We start from the raw sequence: 15,405 nt of genomic DNA, 5'->3' as shown, positions 1-15,405 counted from the left end.
AGGGTAGGTTCTGTCTCATGAAAGTTTTCTTGCTGCTATACACACATGTATATGTGAGTTCTGGTCAATATGTATTTCTTACTGTAGGTTGAGGGTCAAAGGCCACCATATTAGAAATGATAAATAGTTTGAGAAGAAAAAAACAAGTCTTCTTCTGACTGAAACTGATAAGAGTTTACAGGACTTTCATGTTTAAAAAAAAAGAAAGAAAAAAGGGTAGATATAATGGGCAAGTTCTTAAGCCTAACGTATAATCTTAAAAGAATACTTTTAAATATATTAAAATTTGAAAAAAGAATATGAATTAGTTACAAGTAGTCCAAAATGACCTTCAAAAGGACGCTAAAACTGCTTCTTATGCTATGCAAATATCTGATCTGAGCTGTGTATCAGTTAGCAATGGCTGCATAACAAACTTCCCCAGAACTCTGTGGCTTAAAATAATCATCGAAGCTTTCCACAACTCTACAGGTCAGCTGGCTGGCTGGTTCTGATGACCTAGGACAGGCTTAAATAATCTTGGCAAGATATGCTCAGGAGACTTCGAGCAGCCCGAAGTTCAGCTGGGGGCTGGCTAGTCCAGGAGAGCCTCAGCTGACACCACTTGGCTCATTCCCCTGCATCTCTCAGTCCCTCCCTTAGACTAGCCCGGGCACACTTTCATGGGGGTGGCAGGGATCTGAGCGAGCACACCTAGCTGTGTAAAAAGGTGAATCAGAAACTCGTAGGCTCTTAAACTCTGTTTATATGGCATCTGCTAACATCCCAGGAGCCAAAGCAGTCACGTGGCCAGTAGTGGGGATGGGGAGGGATGGGGACTAGTAAGTTACAAGGCAAAGAGTGTGGATACACGGAGGCCATTAATTGGAGCCATTAGTGCAATCAATCTGCCACAGACATTATTTACTGTTTGTCATCACCTTGGCAGAAGCAGAGAGATTTTACATTATTTTAAGCTTTCTCATTACCATTTCTCATTTTGGTTTTCCATTATCACTTCTAAGGCAGGAAGGCAGAGTGAAAAGAACATAGGCTTTGGAATCAATGAGATCCAGCTCTGCAGCCTGGCTCCGCCACTTCTGGCTACATGACCCTGGGCAGGTCTCCTTTGCATCTCAGTTTCCTCATCATAAAAATAGGACTACTAACATAACATCAGCCGGAACACGAAATGTGTGTAGTTCAATGTCTGGCCACCTCAGATCTCAAATCTTAGACACTGTTTGCAAATAGTTAACTTAAATATATTCAAAAAGATGAGGAACAAGGCAATAGGAAAATTTCCTGAGAAGTAAAGTTTCTCGACAGAAAAGTACAGTTCCTTTACATAAAGACTAGAAAACCATTTCTTTACAAAGAGTTTTGGGGACTGTGGCAGCAGAAAAATGGCCCCCAAGGATGTCCACATTCTAATCCCTGAAGCCTGTGAATACAGGACAGGTGTGATGAAGTTACAGACCTTGAGATGAGATTATCCTGGATTATCTGGGTGGACCAATCTAATCACACAGTTCCTTAAAATCAGAGAATCTTTCCTAGCTGTGGTCCCAGCCTGATGGCAGAGGGACAAGGAGTCAGCCCAACGTTGCTGGTTTTGACGCTGGAGGGACGGGCAGGAGCCTGTGAATGTGGGTAGCCACTAGAAGATAAAGCGGCAAGGCAAAGGATTCTCCCCTAAAGCTTCCAGAAGGAATGGACAACTTGATTTTAGCCAGTAAGACCCGTGTTGGACCTCTGACCTACAACATAACATAATAAGACAGTAAATTTGTGTTGCTTTAAGCCACCCAGTCTGTTGTTATTCGTTAAAGCAGTAACAGAAAGATGATGTAACTTGTCATCTTTATACAAAGGCTGACAACGAGGAAACAGAAAAGTCTCTCTTGAAGCCACTGAACCAGGAGGAAGAAACTATGGAACCTGGAGAACACTAATCAGGCATGGCATCAGAATCGGAAAGCTGTATCTGATTCTGGTTACAAGGGCAATGAAAGAAAAGGCAGTATGACAGAATAAGCAACTCGTTATCAAGGAAAACACTTCACTGCAGGCTACAGGGAAATACAAAAAAATCATTATTTATCCATACAATCTCCAAGGATCCCCTGGCTATAGCTGACAAGCATGCACTAGGGGAAAAGCCATATTTTAAAAATACTTCCACAGAAACTTTCTACAGGTTTCATTTAACTGATGGCTATTCCAGAGATACGCAGCTCCAACTCTGATCACTTCCACTTCTGTTTATAGATAACAGGACAATAAGGTAACAAGCCCTAGTGGTGTGTGGACATGAACACACACACACACACATACACATGCACACAAAGTCTCAATTTGTTGGGCTTCCCGAGCCCACAAATAATGCTCACAGTGAGGGAGAAAAAAGTGTACAAAAAATCCACTGATTGATTTGAAAAACAGAACTCCAAACCGGCACAAAGAGGACCCCAAAATTAGGAATAAATCTAAGAATATTCTTAAGGACAGATTAAAGAAACTACAGTAGATGAGTGTGCTGGGTTCAGCCCGGAAGTCACACTAGCAGAATCCCACAGATGCAGGAGACACTAAGAGATGCCTCATTTGATGGATGAGAAACCAGAATCACCCAGCGCGGAACTGACCTGCCTGAGGACAGCCCTCTAACTGCGGAGAGGCCTCACGTGCCGGAGCGGGAGCTAACGCCTGACGCCATGCTGCCCAGCTGACCACGTGGCTCTCGTGTCGGGCCCTGTGCAAGGCAACGCGGCTTCCGGTCACACCTACAGAGCTCCAGACTCCTTGCTGCGAAACCCCTGGAGCCAGATGTAAGTTTTTAACCAACCTGGGGGAAAAAAAACTCTCCCTATCTGGAGCTCCCATCAGAATAGGAAATAAGGAATGGTGAAATATAGAAGAAAGTTGATAACATTTGCCTGTACTAAATTATGTACCGTGCAAGATTACCCACATAATGTCACCTTTAAATCTAGCAAGCACAATAGTTAGGCATCACAGAAGGGGAGGAGGGGGAAATGGACCATTACTAGTCACCACAGCTGAGAACTCTGTTAAAGAAGGTAGGCCATCCCTATGGACAGAGGGGCTGGAAGCTATGTTTGCAAGGATCTCACATCAGACTGGGACTCCTCATATGATGAACATTATTGGGGAGGGAGATGGAGGAAAGCATCCCTTCCCCTCCAAGTCCCCACTCAGGGCTGCCTCTAACCTTGGTGGCTTTGAAAAATTCTAGGAGATGGGGTAAGGGAAGTATACAAACACAAATACTAAGAAAAGTATGGAAGGAAAACAGAAAGATCATACTTAGCAAGAGGCAAAGACAGTGCTTTCCTAAACAAGATGGGTAAGAGAAAGAATTGGTCATTTAGAAAACGCCTCAGTGGAATGAACACTAGTAAATAAAAAAATCAGAGTTGCAAATAACAAGACGGTCCCAAAAAAAAGCAGCTGCAAGGAGACTGATATCAAAGTCTCTATTCTTTCAACATAGTTGTTTCAAAGAGAAGCAGCGATGAAGGTATATAAACAGAATTTGGTCCAGCTTGTGGCAGTGCAAATTCTTAGCCACTTTCCCCCGGGGCGCTGTGCTGCAGAACCACAGAACTCTGTGAGCTTGGTCATCTTCTGCTCTTTGAATCTCAATTTCCCAAGGGGGGGAAAAAAAAAATAGCTTCACTAGGGGAAGCTGGCTAAGCCGGTTATTTCTAGGCTGAGAAGGACGGACCGTGGCCTCTCATTTCTGAACATACAAAAACACACAACCCAAAAGATAGTGATCATAAAGGGCTGGTTCTTCTTAGGTAAGCATTTCAACCGTCTACTAAAGATTCTGCCAGCAAAGGCAAAAACAACTTGAGTTTTTCCTCAATCTTTTTTATTCAATAAGGGAATTTTATTTCTTTATTCTACACTTCCTTTGCCACATGTGTAAGATTATACAACTTTAGGACTGAACAGAACGTTGGAGCTCGTTCAATCCCCTCCTACTTTCCAACATAAGAACTGAAGCCCAAAGCGGTCATATGGGCTGAATTAATGTGTTCTTCATTTGCATACTGCTTTATAACTGAACTTAACTCTTCTGTGTGGGCCCTGACCAGGCCTAGACTTTAAACTTTTGAGCAGCTAGGGACTATGTATTAACCAGAAATTGTTCAGAATCAGGAACAGGTGAGAGCAATGTCACGTCTGCTGCAAGCCCGGTCATATGCAAGGAATAAAATGAAAGGAAATGGTGCTTGTTGGCAGGCCGGATGGGAAAATTCCACAAAGGACGAAAATCCCGGTGGTCAGAGGAATATTTTGCAGGGCCTTAGCTCTCTTTCTAGGATCCCACAGACACCAAGGGAATGTCTCCGCAGGCCCTTCCTTGGGAATGTTGAGAAATAGCCCTGACTCCTCTGCCAGGTTACCCCCCGCCCACCCCATGCTCCTAAAGGGTGGAAATCAACACTGAGAGGGGCCAGGAGCTGTAAGACACAGCTGCAGAGACAGACAGAGAGAGACAGAGAGAGAGAGAGAAAATGAATATTTAAGAGTGAAATGTAAAATCCATCCCAGGCTAAATTCCTAAGATGTCAAACTTAAAAGGTGACATGAGCAAGGGCGCACCTCATGTGAAGGCACGTAAGTTGCTTAGATCCTCCCATTTGGGGCTGGAGAAAGGAGTGGGGCACACCCACCTGTTCCCCACCAGATTGCAGGGTGAGGCTGGGTGTGAGCACACAGGGTTCTGGGAGGGGGTGGGACAGATGCCAAATGACCATCACATTCTCTTCTTGGGTCATTTCTCTAAACAAGGCAGGCACACATCTGTTATCAGTTGTTGCCACTGTCCCTGAGGGACCAAGGCCCAGCGTGGCCACCGCTGTCAGCCAGGGGGACTTCATGCAAGTCCTTCTACCTCCCTGCACCTCCAGGACCGCAGCTAAAAAGAGAAAGGACGCAGGGAGATCTCCCTGAGGTCCCTTCCAACCCCTGAGTGCCTAAGACTCCTCTTGGCTTTGGTTGGAAAGCCAGCGCTGGCCAGTACAGGGTGAGCTTGCTAGCCTAAACAACTAAGCACAGCCCAGCGAACGCGGGCTCGGGACCTAGACCACCCGGGTTCGAATCCTTACCCTGCCGCAAGCGGCTAGCTGTGCGCGACCCTGGCCAGCTTTCACAACCTCCCAATTCCTCAGTCTCCCTATTGCAGAAACTGGGAATAACAATACCATCCATCTGGGCGTTGTAGCCAGGAGTAAATGGGATAGGAAAGAAGCCTTTGCAATCGTGTCACCTCTAGAAGATACATTTTTCATCACCATCGCTCCGAGTTTCCTCGCCCACTTGCTCTCAACATTTCTCCACCCAGACATACCATCTCCGCTGATCACCAACATAACACACTCCCATGGGGGGACGGAGACATGAAAGAGATCCAAAACTATCACAGTGGAGGACTGTTCTGTGTGGGATATTAGAAAAAGCATCTTACCAGCATGCCAGGCCTTAGAAGCCGGCTGTGCCAAGAACGCAGCCCTAAGGAGTGGCGCTTAAGCAGGAGTCGGTGGGCGGAGCTGAGGCAGGAGTCAGTGGGCGGTACCCATGCCCTCAGGGGCCATCTCCCCCAAATCACAGAGGGTGCAAATCAGTGAGGCTGTTATTCTTCTATGGATAACGCTGAAATGCTGACATTTTTGAAAAAGTAAATCAGTTGCAAACACCAGTACTTAACTCTTACAGGTAACGAAGTACTTGCATACACCTCGCTCCTGAGTTCATGAGCAACAGGGTGGAGAAATACTCCTTAGCCATCCTAGGTAACCGCCCCAGCTGGGGTCAAGGTCCAGCAGGCGTTAACTGCTGGGGGTGCCCATTTACAGGGAGAACTGCACCCCGCCCCCCCAAGCCCAGCCCAGATAGCTTATCCCTCTTGCGTGTCCAGATTTGTGAGGCTGGACAAAGGGCCCGGATAGGAAGGCCCCTGTTCTCTTTCCAGAAGGCTAGGTGTTCACACACGAGAGCGGTGGGATTTTCAAGAAATAAAGTGATTCCTCCAACCTTTCCCATGCACACATACAGCTTTCCAGATATGACAAAGTCGGGGAAGGAGGCACTTAGTTGTGGAAATGAAAAAACAAACACATAAATACAACAGTCCGAGTGGGCAAACAGAGATGAAGTCCTAATTCTTCCAGCTGAGAACGTGGTTACAGTACTAAGGTTCCTGGGACCCATTTCGGCAGCTTTCCGAGAGCTATTAATTTGCCTTAATGTACTGAAAGAGAAGGTGAGATGAATTAAAAGTGAGAAGGTAATTTTGAAGGAGGACGGACGTCTTCATACGCAGCACCAGCGCCCACCATGTATGGCTCAAGGTGGTTGCCTGATGAACCCCCCGTGAGAACCCACAGCTGGCACTGAGGTCACAACTATGCTTGGACTTCTCGTGTTGACCCAGGATGTGACATAGTATGGGGACATGGCTTAGATTAGCCACTTTAAGAAGAGGGGGTAAGGGAGATCTTGACTCAATTTCAAACAGGAATTGAAAAGTTTAGCCATTTATTCAATATCCTGGGATAAACCATAACAGAAAAGAATATAAAAAAGGAATGTCTATATGTGTATAACTGAGTCACGTTGCTGTACAGCAGAGACTGACACAACCTTGTAAATCAACTACACTTCAATGTAAAAAACAATTTTTTTGAAGTGAAGCCATCTTCTGGCTATTAAGAGTGACTCTATACTTCAAAGCAATTATGAACTTTAAAGGCAGCCTAGTAAAACGTGCCCTGGCAAGTACCAAATTTATTTCTGACCCAAACCTCTCCACTGTCACCCACCTGGCACTCTCCCCCCAAATATAAAGGTATTACCTCTCTTTTTTTAAAGTACCTAGATTCTGTATCTTTTTTTTTTTTTTTTGCTGGATTTTAGTTCCCCGACCAGGGATCAAACCCGGACCCTCGGGGTGAGAGCGCGTAGTCCTAACCATGGGACAGCCAGGGAATTCCCTAAAGTACCTAGATTCTGAAACACACACACCTTCCTTCAGCCAAAACTATCTGTTAGTTTTGGCTGACACCTGGTGTCACCTGATTATCAGGACCCTTCCCCAAACTTTGACATCCCCCATAACAAACCCCCAGAGATAACGCTCCTGACAGCACGGGCTTTCCTGAGAGCTACTGTGACAACATCAGCACAGAACGCCACCTCCAACCACCACGCCACCCTCCTACAGCCAGTAAGCCAAGACACACAAAGAGGACGGAATAAGAGTCCTCACTGCTCTTTAGGCCTCTAGGGAAGGAGCAGAGCAACTACCTGCCTGGAGGACCAGAGTGCAAAAGGACTGGAACTTTCCAACCCAACCAAGACTTGGGAAAACTGCTCTGGGCACTTTTCCAGACATCTCTGCAGGGGACACTGGGCACTGTCTGTCCCCCCCCGCCCCAAAATCAACCTGAGAGTGACTCTGCAGTGACTTAGATCCCGAACCACATGGAACATTAGGAAAAGTCATGTCAAATATCAGAGTGACATCTAGAATGATGGTGACGAGGCTCACTTCTCAGTGGAGGAAACAAAGGCGTCCCCCCCCCCCTCGGCTAGGATCACAGGGGGACTCTGGTGTTGCAATGCTTTTGGAGGCCAGCTGGGCATAAGGCTGGCTGGTTATTCTTAAACGGAGAAAACTGAATGGGAAGGTAGCAAATTTGAATTCTTGTGATCTCCTGAGGTCCCTTCCAGCTCCAAGATGCTACCAAAGAACACTGCATATGCACATACATATGCACATGCTTCTTTATAAAAACGTATATACGGATGTGTGAATATATATACATGAGTACTATATTCACACTTCCAAACACAAAGCACTTGAAACGCGCACTGCTGAGGCGATTCAGAGGCCCACGACGCTGGAACACTGATGCAACTGGCAGATCTGAGCAGAGCCACCAGCCCTCCTGCCACTACAGTCGCCTTAAAATCAACCTGCAGCTGCTTGTGTAGGTGTGAACCCTGCAAAGCCCCAAACCAGGACTGCAGACTCCTTTCTTCCAGTGACTGTAGTCACGAGTATCCCAAACTCAGGAAGGCGGGCTGGAACACAGGAGGGGAAGAAAAGAAAAGCCCAAACCTCTGTCCAGGCACCCAGCTCTGCCAGGGCCAGGGATCGGGCAGAGCACCATCCTTCTCCTCTTCCCCCGTCCCTCCAAGAGGCAACAAAGTCACCCTCTTCCCCCTCTGCCATCACCTCCTTGCTCAGGGCCTCTCCTCTTCAAGTTGACCGCATGGACACCAAGTTGGTAACTGGAGAAACTAAAAAGGCCTCTAAAAAGGAGAGCTTTGCTCTAATCCTAACCAAGCCAAACAAATTTGAGGGAGCCTATCTCAGCCCTGAACAATAACAGCAAAAACAATCTGTGGTTTGGGGGGCGGGGGGAAGGTGGTACGAAAATTTATTTACTAAGAAAGATCTGTGATGGTGTGCCCATCATGAAAAACAGTTTGGTGATTTTCTCCAATCAAAGACAAGGAAGTTCTGATCCTGAGTCAAGGCTCAGGATGTGGGTAGCTAAACTGGGGAGGGGGTGGGGGGAGGTGGACGGTAGGGGGTGTGTCTCTCGGAGTAAAAACCCACCAAGTCCCTCAGGTCCTGACAATGAACGGGGGCGGGGCGCACCAGCTTCCCACTTGCCTCTCTGGAAAATGAGATCCTACGTCTACACTTGGATCTGAGTTGTTTACAGGTGCAGTGCTGTCACGCCACAGGAACCCCGCACAGACCTCAGCTTTCCCCTCCTCAACTTCACAGCCCCAGAAGTGCCCAGCCTTCCCTAACTGTGCCGCCAGAGCCTGGTGCAGACAGCGGCGTCCGCCCTGGGCCGGGCCTGGCAGTCTGTGTCAGGAGTACCGGGCCACAGACCCCGAGTCCGGCATCTCTGAAAACCTTATGCGTCTCCAGGTTACCGCAGCCCCCAAGCGCCCAGCGCCCTGTTGGCGCTCCAAACGCGGCCGGGCAATGCAAGCGCCACCTCTTCCCTCTTCCGCGCGGCAGCTACGAAACCACGGCATTGTGTGTGACAGCGAGGGTGTGCGCGAACGTCCCCGGGCTCACACACCCCCTTCCACCCGGTCTGCTCACGGAGCCCGGTCTGTGCGCGCGGCGAGCGCATCGCGAGCCGGTCCCCGCGTCAAGCGGCCTCACCGCCAGGCCTCTGGCCACCCGGCCTCGGACCTGACCTCGGGAAGCTGGGGGCAACGTCCACGCCCCCATTCTCGGCCGCGGGGGCGACCGGCGAGAGCAGCGCTAGGAGCCGGGCAAAGGCGAGGCAAGGGCCGGGGGAACGCGAAAGGGCGACTGGCGGGCGCCGCGCCCCCAAGTTTGCCAGCCGCGGGCCGGGAGGGGGCCAGGAGGGGGCCGGGGCGGCTCGCGACTCGGCAGGAAGTTCCCAGGGCTGCACTGAGCATGCTCTCGGGGATTATGTGCGCGGGTGTGGGCTCTGCGCTCCCCGCAGCCTCTCCGGCCAGGCAGCCTTCGGAGCGCGCCGGCGGGATCGTGGGCCCACGGAGGTCCCTTAGGGGTGGGGGGCACCCCCGGGCTTCCCTGGTCCCCAGGACCAGAGCGCCCGCCCGCCGCATCCCCCTTCCCCCGGGGCCGGGAGCCAGCCTCCCTTGTTGTTCCTCCCCACTGGCCGGTGGCTGAGTCCGCCCGGCGCGCCCAGGTCCCGGGGACCCCAGCCCGGCCCACACCCGCAGCGTGACCCCACCAGGCTCCTCCGCGGTCCGAGCGCCCCTCTACCATCCCTGGCCGCTCGCCTCCAGCCCGCGCAACCAAAGCCTCCTCCGGACAGTCCCTTGAAAAGCCCAAACCCCCCACTTCCCAGGGGCCATGGGGGCCTGCAGTCTCCCCTGGGAAGGGGTTGCCCCGGGCAGGCGGGCGCCTCCATGCGCGTCCCCGGCTGCACTCCCGGCTCTCTCAGAGCGGCCGGGGCACCCACGCAGGCGGCGGAGGGGCGGCGGGCGGAAGCCCCCAGCCGCGCAGCCCACGAAGCAGACTCTCCCCCCGCCTCCCGCGCCCAGCTCCCCGCGCCCTCCGCGGTCCCCTCTGCGTTCATCTCCCCGTGGAGATGGAAAGCTTCGACGCGATCGCCCCGACCCACTGGCTCTCACCTCCTTGTCGAGCAGCAGCAGCAGCAGCCGGGAGTGCCTGCCAGCTGCCGTCCCCGGGGGGGCCCAAGGCTCCGCGGGGCACGGGGTCGCGGCACCCCGAGCCTGCGGCGGGGCTACCTGGGCTGGATCGAGCCCGGGGCCGCCGCGGCAGCCGCGGGAGCCGCAGGGCCGCCGCCGAGCGGGCCGCGGCAGGGACGGTCTGCAAACTCTCAGCCCTGGCGGGGCCGCGCGCGGCGCGTCCACACTCGGCCTGGACACTGCAGAGACGCTCCTCGGGGGCTCAGCTGACCAGGGCGGGGGTCTGGCTTCAAATTCTTCCTACCCTCCCCTCCCGACCTCTCCAACTTCTCCCCGCTTCTGGGCTCGCAGCTCTCTAAGGCAGGGATTCCGGCCGGGGACGTTCGGCAAACTCCCCGCCCTCCCCGCCGAGCGCTCAGCCAATTCGGAACGCCCCAGCCTCTCAGGGGCCGTCTGCAAAGTCCCAACCCTGTCGGAGAGGACTTTACCAACCTCTCAATTCCGCAGCCCGAAGGGAGCAAGGGAGACACTTCGCGGCCACAAATAATATTCTAGCAAGGTCAGGGGCAAATGTGCAAATGCTGATGTGACAATGCATCCTCCAGAGAGGTGCAGTCCAGGCCTCTCAGCACCAGGGGCCTTCCAGCAGTTAAGCCCAGTGACGGGAGATTATGGACTCAACCAGCTACAGGACGGGCAGCTTGAATCAATGCCCTGAGCCTCAGTTTCCATCTTTGTAGAATGGGCTTTATGAAGCAGTATATGTTTCTGCCACTTGGTTGCTGTGACCTTGAGCAACCCACTTAACCATTTGAATTCAACTTCTTTATCTACGAACATAATAAATGGGGCTTCTTGAGGTTATTCTGAAGATGAAATAAAATATATGTAAAGTACTTAGCAATACCTGGCACATAGTAGGCGCTCAATAAATGAATTCCATTTCTCTTTCTCTTTCCCACTCCCGCCCCCGGATTTTATGAACACTCTGGACTGGCTAGCTGAACACTGTACTGTTGTAAATTCAGAAAGAAAAACACATCCCATGCCCTGAAGGCACCACAAAGAACATTGACTGACACCACATATTAAATCCAACCAAGCCCCAGGAGAGAGAATGCTGTACATTTACAACGCTAAGCATTACAGATCCTTGTTAAGTATAGTATCTGGAATGGAATGAGAGTGACCTGGTCAATTACCTAGGGGTGGAAATGACAAGGTTCATAACCCCATCAAGTTCCTAGCCCTGTAACCAGTCACTACATCAAGTCACTGTATGAAGGTTTATGTTCAAATTTCCCTTACCTTCCCTGCAGAATTTCTCCACCCCCATTTCACTGTCCCCCCTGGGGTCTTCTTTCTTAAACTCAGATCACCCTACTCTGCTGCCCACCCTTCCCAGCAGAGGCGTTTAAAAACTGAAGATCATGGAATTCTTAGACCCTGGAAATGACTTAGTCCAAGTCCTTCACTTTGTGAGTAAGCTCTCAGGGCCACCCAGCTGGTTGGGTAGGTCTCCCGTCTCCAGGATCTTAGTAGAACACACCCTGTAGCGCCTCTTCCACTGAGTTACTCTAGGCTCTAGGCACATTAGGTCAGTCCTACCTTTAAGTTCAAGCCGGAGGCAATGGCTCTAATAATTCCTGACCAGATGAGCCGCAAATTATCAGCCACTTAGATCCTCAGCTGTCAGGAACTGTCCAGGTAACGATCAAGAACCGCAAGGAAATGTGCATGGACAGGATGATTCCTCTTAATAAGACTTTTAGGTGAAATGCCAGGAATGTTGGGAGGCACGTATCTCCCTCAGTCCCTTGGAAGAAAAATAACATCTCTCTCCCTCTTTGGGCACTGGGAGGGAGATAGAAGAATGGTGACATCTGGTGGCCAGGACTTTCTGTGCTTTGGATATGGATGGTACAGATTCTGATCCTAATAGATTCGCTTTGAAGCCAAGTTCCTGCGGGTGGTTAATAATTGTACCACCTGGTTGCCTAGAGATTTCTGAAAGACATCAGTCATTGAAACTCTGCGGACCCACTGCTATAGAGGATATTACAGATGGTTATTATTTCAGGATTTTTTTATACAAAACTGTATGTGTATATAGAGAAATAAAGTATAAGGATGTGATATTCATATGTACACACATCATATGTATTTATATAATATATATTTGTATTACATAGATTCTATTTATTTGTATGAATAATGTACTTGCAATGCCTTTGAGGGAAATTATACTACCCCAATTGTTTTTCTAACAGAGTTAAGATTGTAAATTATAATAATAATTGCTAAAGGACACTGCTTGTAGAAGTAAAGATGCTTACTAGGATGGAGTTGTATATTTCATCATGTCCTATCAAGACAGAACTGATTACAAAATTACAGAGGAAGAAAATAACACAGTGGGGTTTCAATAGTGAAAGCCCTGGCAGCTGATGGTCAAGGCCAGGCTTACCTGGTGAATAGTGACTCATTTTCAGCATTTCCATCACTTGTGAACAATAGTGTTAGATTCAAGGAAGAAGGATGTTTGGGATTAATTCACAAAAATGCAACAGTGTCTGCTGGTGTTACTAAGTGTTCTTCATTTCTTTCCATGTTTGTCCCATGTACCGTACTTCAGATAATTGCTCAGTTATAAACTCAGAAAACACAACTCTGTCCACACAGCCAAGTCCATTGTTTCTCAGCATCACTTATCAAGTTCTATGTGAATTATGTTAATCTTTATAACAACTCATGGTGCAGATTTTACTATACCCATTTTATAGAAGACGAAGACAAGACTCTGAAAAGTTAGGTAACATGTCCACCAGAAGGCACTACTGAGTAGAATCAGTCAGGATTAAATGGAAAGTTTTCTGGACTCCAGAGCCCAGAATCTTTCTACTATGCTGTGTTGCCTACCCCAGGAAGAAATGAAGATCAGAAACCACTCTGAAGATATGGGGATATATGTATATGTATAGCTGATTCGCTTTGTTATAAAGCAGAAACTAACACACCATTGTAAGGCAATTATACTCCAATAAAGATGTTAAAAAAATAAAAAATAAAATAAAATGAACACTGAAAAAAAAAAAGAGCACACTAAAGGCTAAAGGGGATACTTAAGTTACTACCGATAAACCACATTTCCTGACCTATTCAAATTGAAAATTATAAGCAGCAAAATGACAATTGTGTAGGTAAACCTTATAAAGCTGAGACCCATGTGATTCAGTCTTGGAGCAGCTCTCTGTGAAATAAACAAATGAATTTTTTCCTGCCCAGGACCTGATCTACCTTTAATGGCTTAGGAATTATCCACTATGTAATCCTGAGTGACTCCTAACACTCCTACATTAATGACTGTTGTTCCATCACAGATAATTTTTAACTTTAACTTTTAAACTTAAACTCTTTAGTTTCCTTTGCTTACAAAGGAAGTTTCTGTACTTCAGATCCTATTAGTCACTTTCATTTTTAAAGGAAAGATGCCTTCTCTTGGAAGACAAGTTGGTCCCAGCATGAAGTCAAATCACACTTGAGAATGTCAATGTTCACAAACTGCATACCTTAAAATGATAGAGGATATTTTTAAAATAATCATAATGCTTAAGATGACATTATATGTAAAAACAGGGGAGTTAGGTTTCTTCCTATATATGATTGTATTAATGGTGCTTTATTAGTTTCCAGTTGTTGCTGTAACAAATTACCACAAACTTGGTGGCTTAAAATAATACAAAGGTATTATCATATACAGTCCTGGAGGTCAGAAGTTCAAAACGAGTATTAAGGGGATAAAATCAAGGTGTCAGCAGAGTTGGTTCCTTCTGGAGGATCTAAGAGAGAATCTATTCCTTGCTTCTTCTAGCTTCTAGAGGCCGCAGCGTCCCTTAGCCACTGGCTACGTAACTCCAATCTCTACTTCTGTCATCACATCACTTTCTCACTGCCTCTGTCTTAGAAAAACCCTGTGATTATATGTAGGGACCATTTAGATAATACAGGATGATCATCCCACCTAACGATCCTTAATAGTCATAGCTGCAAAGTCCCTTTTGCCATATAAGGTAAGAGTCACAGGTTCCAGAGATTAGGCTGTGAACATCTTTGAGGGATCCTTACTCAGCTCACCACAGTCTGCCTTCTGGACCCCAAAGATTTACATGCATCCCACATCAAAATACATTCACCCTGGGGCTTCCCTGGTGGCGCAGTGGTTGAGAATCTGCCTGCCAATGCAGGGGACACGGGTTCGAGCCCTGGTCTGGGAAGATCCCACATGCCGCGGAGCAACTAGGCCTGTGCGCCACAACTACTGAGCCTGCGCGTCTGGAGCCTGTGCTCCGCAACAAGAGAGGCCGCAACAGTGAGAGGCCCGCGCACCGCGATGAAGAGTGGCCCCCGCTTGCCACAACTAGAGAGAGCCCTCGCACAGAAACGAAGACCCGACACAGCCATAAATAAATAAATAAATAAAACTTAAAATATTGCCAAAAAAAAAAAAAAGAATAAGCCATGTGGCACCTTCACCGCTTTGCTTGGCAATCTCTTCAGTTAAATATCTAAGCTCATCACTGCCAAATTCTTCTTTCCATGTAAATAGAGGACACAGTTCAGCTAACCTTTCTGCCACTAGATAGCAAGAATCCTCTTTCCTCCAATTTCTAATAAGATATTCCTCATTTCCTCCCAAGCCCTCACCAGCAGTCTTTAACATCTATATTTCTACTAACAGTATATTCAAGGCAATCTTAAACTTCTTCCATAATCCACCAATTATCCAATTCCAAAGTCACTTCCACCTTTTTAGGTATTTGTTACAGCAGCACCTCACACCCAGATACCAAAATCTGTACAGGTTTTCAATTGCTGCTCTAACAAATTACCACAAACGTCGTGGCTTAAAACAACACAAATTTATTCTCTTACAGTTTGGAGGTTAGAAGTCTAAAATCAAGGTGTTGACGGGCTGCATTTCTTCTGGAGGCTTTAGAGGACATTCTGTCTCCTTGCCCTTTCCAGCTTCTGGAAGTTGTCTTCCGTCCTTGGCTCCTTTCCTCCCTCTGCTACCATTGTCCCTCATCCTTCTTCTAACTCTAATCTCTTGCCTCGCTCTTACATTGGACCCTTGAGGTTACATTGGGCAAATCCATGATAATCTCTCCATCTCAAAATCCTTAATCACATCTGTAAAGTCCCTTTTGCCATATG

General features: G+C 48.2%; 1 protein-coding gene across 8 annotated transcripts in view; it reads right to left on the bottom strand.

Annotated features, from left to right (window-relative positions):
- MGAT5 (alpha-1,6-mannosylglycoprotein 6-beta-N-acetylglucosaminyltransferase) overlaps positions 1-11,897 on the bottom strand; it is a 359,084-nt gene extending 347,187 nt beyond the window's left edge. For 6 of the 8 annotated variants that reach the window (XM_057550781.1, XM_057550782.1, XM_057550778.1 and 3 more), the window contains exon 1: positions 10,174-10,577. The gene's annotated coding sequence lies outside the window, so the exon portion shown is untranslated. Of the gene's footprint in view, positions 1-10,173; positions 10,578-11,799 lie in introns of those variants that run through there. The other 2 variants (XM_057550780.1, XM_057550787.1) reach the window with 1 other exon arrangement.
- Positions 11,898-15,405: the final 3,508 nt, after the last annotated feature.

The sequence above is a fragment of the Balaenoptera acutorostrata genome, chromosome 8 (assembly GCF_949987535.1).
Source record: "Balaenoptera acutorostrata chromosome 8, mBalAcu1.1, whole genome shotgun sequence".
Taxonomy (NCBI): Eukaryota; Metazoa; Chordata; class Mammalia; order Artiodactyla; family Balaenopteridae; genus Balaenoptera; species Balaenoptera acutorostrata.
Note: the sequence above shows the minus strand (reverse complement) of the source record. Positions and strands in the feature narration are given on the sequence as shown.